Source organism: Mytilus galloprovincialis, chromosome 4 (genome assembly GCF_965363235.1).
Source record: "Mytilus galloprovincialis chromosome 4, xbMytGall1.hap1.1, whole genome shotgun sequence".
Lineage (NCBI taxonomy): Eukaryota > Metazoa > Mollusca > Bivalvia > Mytilida > Mytilidae > Mytilus > Mytilus galloprovincialis.
This window is the reverse complement of record NC_134841.1, coordinates 81,200,489-81,207,167: the sequence shown is the minus strand read 5'-3', so window position 1 is coordinate 81,207,167 and position 6,679 is coordinate 81,200,489. Positions and strand designations below refer to the sequence as shown.

At 29.8% G+C, this 6,679-nt stretch overlaps 1 long non-coding RNA gene across 2 annotated transcripts; it reads right to left on the bottom strand.

Moving 5' to 3' along the window:
- Positions 1-1,633: 1,633 nt before the first annotated feature.
- Positions 1,634-6,394, bottom strand: LOC143073105 (uncharacterized). Of its 2 annotated transcripts, none has more exons than XR_012977397.1 (4): positions 5,970-6,394; positions 5,133-5,338; positions 4,088-4,186; positions 1,634-2,949 (listed from the first exon to the last, which is right to left on the bottom strand). It is a non-coding gene; the product is annotated as an uncharacterized LOC143073105 (long non-coding RNA). The 2 variants fall into 2 exon arrangements; XR_012977396.1 differs by lacking the exon at positions 5,970-6,394 and adding an exon at positions 5,846-5,923.
- Positions 6,395-6,679: the final 285 nt, after the last annotated feature.

The window sequence follows — 6,679 nt, the reverse complement described above, 5'->3', positions numbered from 1 at the left end:
GGACTCTTGTGGTTTTGTACTCAAAATTCAATTTTGTACGGACAAAAGTGACTTTTGTTCAACAAAAATAAGTTCAGTTTAACAAAATTTGTATCATACTACAAATTTAAAATTTTGTCATACAAAATTATCTATCAGCGGACAAAAGTCACTTTTGTCATGACAAAATTCATTTTTGTTACACAGACTTGAATTTTGTTACCTAATTTGAAAATTGGGCGACAAAAGTCAATTTTGTATTCAAATTAGTTTAGTTTGGTTTCTGTGAACTAATTTGCATACAAAATCGACTTTTGTTACACAAAATTGACAAAAATGAATTTTGTCTCAACAAAATTGACAAAATTGACTTTTGTCTCAACAAAATTGACAAAATTGACTTTTGTCTCAACAAAATTGACAAAATTGACTTTTGTGAGACAAAATTGACTTTTGTCTCAACAAAATTAACAAAATTGACTTTTGTCTCAACAAAATTGACAAAATTGATTTTTGTCTCACGAAAGTCAATTTTGTCTCACGAAAGTCAATTTTGTCGTCACAAAAATGAATTTTGTCGTCACAAAATTGACTTTTGTCTCAACAAAATTGACAAAATTGACTTTTGTCTCAACAAAATTAACAAAATTGACTTTTGTCTCAACAAAATTAACAAAATTGACTTTTGTCTCAACAAAATTGATTTTTGTCTCAACAAAATTGATTTTTGTCTCAACAAAATTGACAGAATTGACTTTTGTCTCAACAAAATTAACAAAATTGACTTTTGTCTCAACAAAATTGACAAAATTGAATTTTGTCTCACAAAAGTCAATTTTGTCTCACAAAAGTCAATTTTGTCTCACAAAAGTTAATTTTGTCTCACAAAAGTCAATTTTGTCTCACAAAATTGAATCTTACCTCACACAATTGACTTTTGTGATTTAATTTCCATATCAGGTAACAAAAGTCAATTTTGTATGCAAATATGTTTATATTTGCATACCTTTTAGACAAAATTGACTTTTGTCATGACAAATATGAATTTTGTCTACAAAAATGAATTTTGTCATGACAAAAATGAATTTTGTCTACACAAATGAATTTTGTCATCACAAAATTGAAGTTCTCACAAAACAAGTCTGTAGCACATAGTTTTGTAAGACAAAAATGATTTTGTTATGACAGAATTGAATTTTGTACAAAACCTCAAGAGTCCCATTCGGCGCCCCGTATCACATTGATTATAGCCCGAAAAGGAAAGAAAGATATCGGCCGTTAATCTTTGCCAAAAGGTCAATCCAAAATGAACTGTTCCGTCTGTCTCGCCTCTATAGTGAATACATTCATAGCATTGTACATATAAGGTGCGAACACAGCTGATTCTGTGATCTTTCCAGTACCATAAAGGGCCCCCTTGAAGAGATTTAATTTGGATTGTTTAATTTTTACATCTGCAAATCCCATTTTATTCATACAAAAACTTATGTAGTGAGTACTAATAAAAACATTTTTTGAAAAATCATTTGCTGTCAATCCTTTTAGAAGTCGTATAAATATTTATGTGTAAGTTTGAGTTGTCGTAGATATACACTGTCTTTCATTTATCCATTGAAAATTATGATTGCGCAACTAAACAACATATAAAACAATTGTATTAAACATTCAATTTTATTTAAAATAAAGAAATCAGTATAGAAATAACAATATTTCTTAAATAAATTAATTACAATACGATATCTAAAAAAAATATTCATAAAATTAACAACCAACATACTATTTCACAATAAATAACATATTTTACAATTTCTCAATAAATAACATATTTTACAACTTGAATAATATCGTATAATATTCAGTTTCAATTATATACACACACATGCATACACACACACTCGAATGATACTTTGATTGCATATTATCATTTTGAAAATTAAATGATGTTTTGAAATAATGGTTGACCAAATGTTAACTCATTCAGCAAGTATATGAACTAAAATTAGGTAGGTATATTGTTTCTATTAATTTAGTCTTAATAGTGCGTTGTTACTTGCTCATTTTGTTTTCATCTTGATAAAATATGAAGTATGAGATCTTAGAAATCCATTTATCAATTCATACCTTTAAATAATATCTTAAACATAGTTGTAAATATATCGACTAGTGTTAGATAATTAAAAAAAATATTTTGCTAAAAATTCGTTCAACAAAGAGCTATATTATGTAACCTTTGATCAATCAAAACGAGGCTATCTATAACATTGTATCAATCAAATCGAAAACATAAAATCAAATGACCTTACAAAATAGGTAACAACGCATAACCATCAAAAGTACCGTATATTGAATTACATTGTATGTAAAAAAAATAGCGTTAAAATATTACATCTTCCTTGACCTTGTTAAATTCCATTAGGAAACATCAACAAAATATACAACATATAAATAAATAAATAATCGCCGGCATTTATCATTGTCATGATGCAGGGACGGAAACTAAATTAACTACAAGTTCCACATAGACACAACACAATACAAATACAATACAAAAACGTTAATTTATCACAGTTGTCCGGATTTATTTTCTTCTGGAAGAGATCATTGGAAGAGCTAAGATTTCCTGGTATGTTAACTGTCGAATTTCCCATTTTGAACACTATTTAAAACAGAGCGGCTGAATCCTTTTAAATCTCTTAAGAGGATATAGTTCCAATTATAAAATTTTGAAGCGGTAAAAGTCTTCTGTTTTTGATTGATGATTGTGTTTCTGTCTAAAGTTTCTATTGGTCTATATCCAGAAATGTTCACTAAAAAGGAAAACTCACAAAGAATATCGTTTAATGAGGCAATAACTTTGTTTGATAGATCCTTTAACTTGTTGTCTATTTCAACATTTAAATTTTTATACACCTCCATCAAAATATACACCTTTGAAATCTTAAGGTAATTTTCTTTGTTGACATCAGAATCCTGTAATAGATGAATATAGAAACACTTTACAACTATCTCATCTTAATCTTACAGAAAAGGTAAAAACCTTAACAGAAAAGGAAGAATGCGTTACAGGACAAAATTGTACACGAATCTAGCTGTTAAACAACATATGGCAAAATCAAAGGTACTTTATTCAAATGATTTGCACCACGTGACTTTGTCCCTTTTGGTCAAATTTCTTCCCTTAGCTTAAAGTTGAAAATATAATTTATTTCAGATTTGCTGGTAATGCAACCATTTTCCGTCATGTATCTAAAACTAATGTATCTTTAAAAACTTCCTTTGGCGGATATTTTCAAAAAATGCTTGAAATTTGACTTTAAACGAAATGGGAAGGTTCAAATCATCATGTTTTTAAAAGAATTTGGCCGAAAACTTAAGAAAGAAGGTAAGTTTAAAGTTATTTTACTTTAAAATTCAATCTACAAAGGTGTTTCCCTATATGGGAGCAAATCATGAACAATATCTTCTTGCATATGTATTTCTGTTTTGAATCTTGCTGTTTTACGATTTTCAGTCATTTTATTTGATCTTATATAGTAATTTTATTATGGTTACACTTCCGATTTTTTTAACTAAAAAGGCCGAAAGATTTCAGAGTAGACAATGTCCATTTGTACACGGACAGAAGCCTAAAAACATGTACAATGCAACTATATGCGAATAAATTATTCATTCATAGGTATTGACATATTGGCATTTTTAATTAAGAGGCTTATATAATCCTATTGTGATGGCTGCCGTCATGATAAGGCAAAATGGCCGCTATGCAAATTAATTAGCCCAAATTTTGCCATATGAATCTTTTCATAGGCAAGACATTTTAATTTTAACTGAGTTTGTTCCCTTATTTTTGATTGAATGTCGTAAACAAATCTTGTTTGAAACTTTTATTTCCATTTGTGAAAGAGAGATTTTATTTATGAAATTTCTTTATTTAACCGGTTTTTTTTTCTCATTTCGATGTCATAGTGAGTTATTTTTATAATAAGATACACACGAAATAAACAAGTTATTCATATTTTTAAAAAAGCTAATTCCTGTTGCAGTTTTCTAGAGAAATTACACAAAGATAAAACAATACTCGTTTTTTTTTTTATTGTTTTGTCCTTACCTGTGCTGGATTTGGCACACAGTCTTCAGGGAAATTTGCTGTTTTTGGATTTCTGTCCAACAGTGCAAGCATATCTTTATCCATGATTAAACTATTTTTCTGCAAAAACAAATAAAATTAAAACATTATGATTTTCAAAATTATTGTTTTGTATTATAGCAGCCTATTTCTTCCGGGTTTCAACGTCAATTAATTAAATGTGCTCTCAATTTCAGTATTGCTTGCTGTTGTATACAAGCCGATTTTTAATTTATCTTTTGACTCTAAATTGGTGTTCTGTCACCAGTTGTTGCTTGTGTACTCTCATTAGAATTCTTTTCTACTGAGCAAGCCATGATATTAGAAGAAGGGTTCGAGTACCAGAAAAATATCGTAGCCTGTAATACATGTTTTGATTTCTAACCAAGTCATGCATGTATTGTGTTAGTAATCGTCGGTGTTGTTTGAAGAATGTTGGTGTTTAGTTTTATTGTTTGTGTTAACTATTAGATTTCCCATCATCTTTGAGAAATACATACACGTCTTTACTAGACTAGAGAGAACAAGAGTCTGACATGCAAATATTTGAAAATACATTTCCACTGTATTGTGACTTCTTCATCAGTTTCAATTGTTTCCTTGTTTGCTGTCTTCCTGAGAGAAGCCAATATACTTCTTCATTCAGTTACACAACCGCACAAAAAAGTGCTATCATGTAAATAATTGAGAGGACCTTTATCAATTGATTGATTGATGATCAATAATTTCCCCATTTGAGCCCTATTGGATATTTTGTAGGGAACATTTTTATTCATGGATGCAACACGGGTGGTCGGAGATAACCACCGACATTCACCTGAAAAACTTACCATTTCATTCCATTTAATTAGAGTCGAATACACCTACCACCCAGGCCACCGTTTTCTAAATAGTAAAGCGCCGAATAATTATTCATAAACTTGATCGTTCTCTTCTTCACGATTTTGAAATATGTTGTAGGTCGAAAACGTTGAAATAAACTTTACAAAAATATAGCTATTTAAAATGATTGCTTCATTCTACTTACAGCATGAGAAAATATTTCGTCTGTTTGGCTTAAAAATAATTTGGTTTTTCTCGACAGCCGTTGAACCACCTCTGGTGTATTTACGTTGACGTGTATGTTGAAATTGACACTAGATGGCGTACTTCCTGCACAAGGCTTCATCCAAGGGTTCGAGGACTGTATAGGAGCTGCGTGTACAAAGGTATAGAGTCCACAAACAGCAAGGTCTGTTTGAAATAATGAATCAAAAATTAATTATAAGCATATTGAATCTTTACAATGATACATATTTGACACGTTTTTATTTATAAACTGTGGATTGATGTAACACAAGTAAAAGATTTGAAATCGTCATGGATTTGCATGGACTATTTGTCAATGAACATTTAACAAGTATCAATCAAATATTCAAAGTTTAAATCAAGTTCGTAATAAAACGTATTTTTCGGGTTTTTCTTTGATTTTGTTCAGTTGTAGATGTCACGCGAACCGAACGAAAACAAGAGCAAGTGGATTAAATCTGAAGTAAGAATCGAATGTCTTTTTAGTGGCATAATTACAGTAACTTTACTGTTTAATCATTTCTATCATAAGATTTAAGTAATACGAAACATACTCGAATTTCTATTTCAAATTATGATGAAAATTATTGCTTAATAATTAAAAAAATTCCGAAATATAAGAAGGCAGATTAGATAAAAAAAAAAGAATAGTTGTGAACTTGGAATACCTACATGTTAAAATAATAAATTTCATTTTGCAAAACTTTTCTTTTCTTTCTTAATATCTATCTGTAAATTGCAATATAACTAGAGAATTGAATCTTGTAAGTATTTATATACAAAATGCTGTATTTACCTACTTTTTCCGGAAACGTGTAAAAGATACCATTCCTTTTCCCGTCCGGATGGTCCGAATCATTCTCACGTCCAATAGAAAGCAAGGGCCATGTTGGACCACTATATCTATTCATAGCAACCGTAGCTTTCCAAATCAACAATAACGTTTAGTATCGCCCCCTATATGTTAGTCATGGTATAATCCTTGATTGAGATTTTCTAATGACAAAAGAAAAAGTATCTCCCGGAAAGTGGTTTTAACATTGCTATTTTGCGGTTTGTTTACGTATGCTCAAAATATTACTTTACTATGCCCTTGTGTTCACTTCATTAGACTTGACTGAAATGTATAGAGATATTGTGCAATAAAAATACGCTTAACCGTTCATGTGCAAAAAAAAAAACATAGAAATGATTTAGCAAGATGTTAAATATTGCCACAAGGAAAACGAATGATGCACTTTTATTTTTAGCAGTTATTTTTTTACGAGTGTAAGCATAATTATGTAAGCATATGTGTACATATGGTGTTTATCAGGATTGATTGTTATGCAAATTATTTCATTGCGGATAAGGACAAAATATATTAATTTAAAAAGGAAGATGAATAAAAACACGTAAAAATTGTATGATAGTAAATAAAGCGTAAGAAATTGATGAAGGATATGACGCCTACGTTTAATGAATGAAAGATACTTTGACTTCGCGGAAGTGGTAGGATGACCTCCG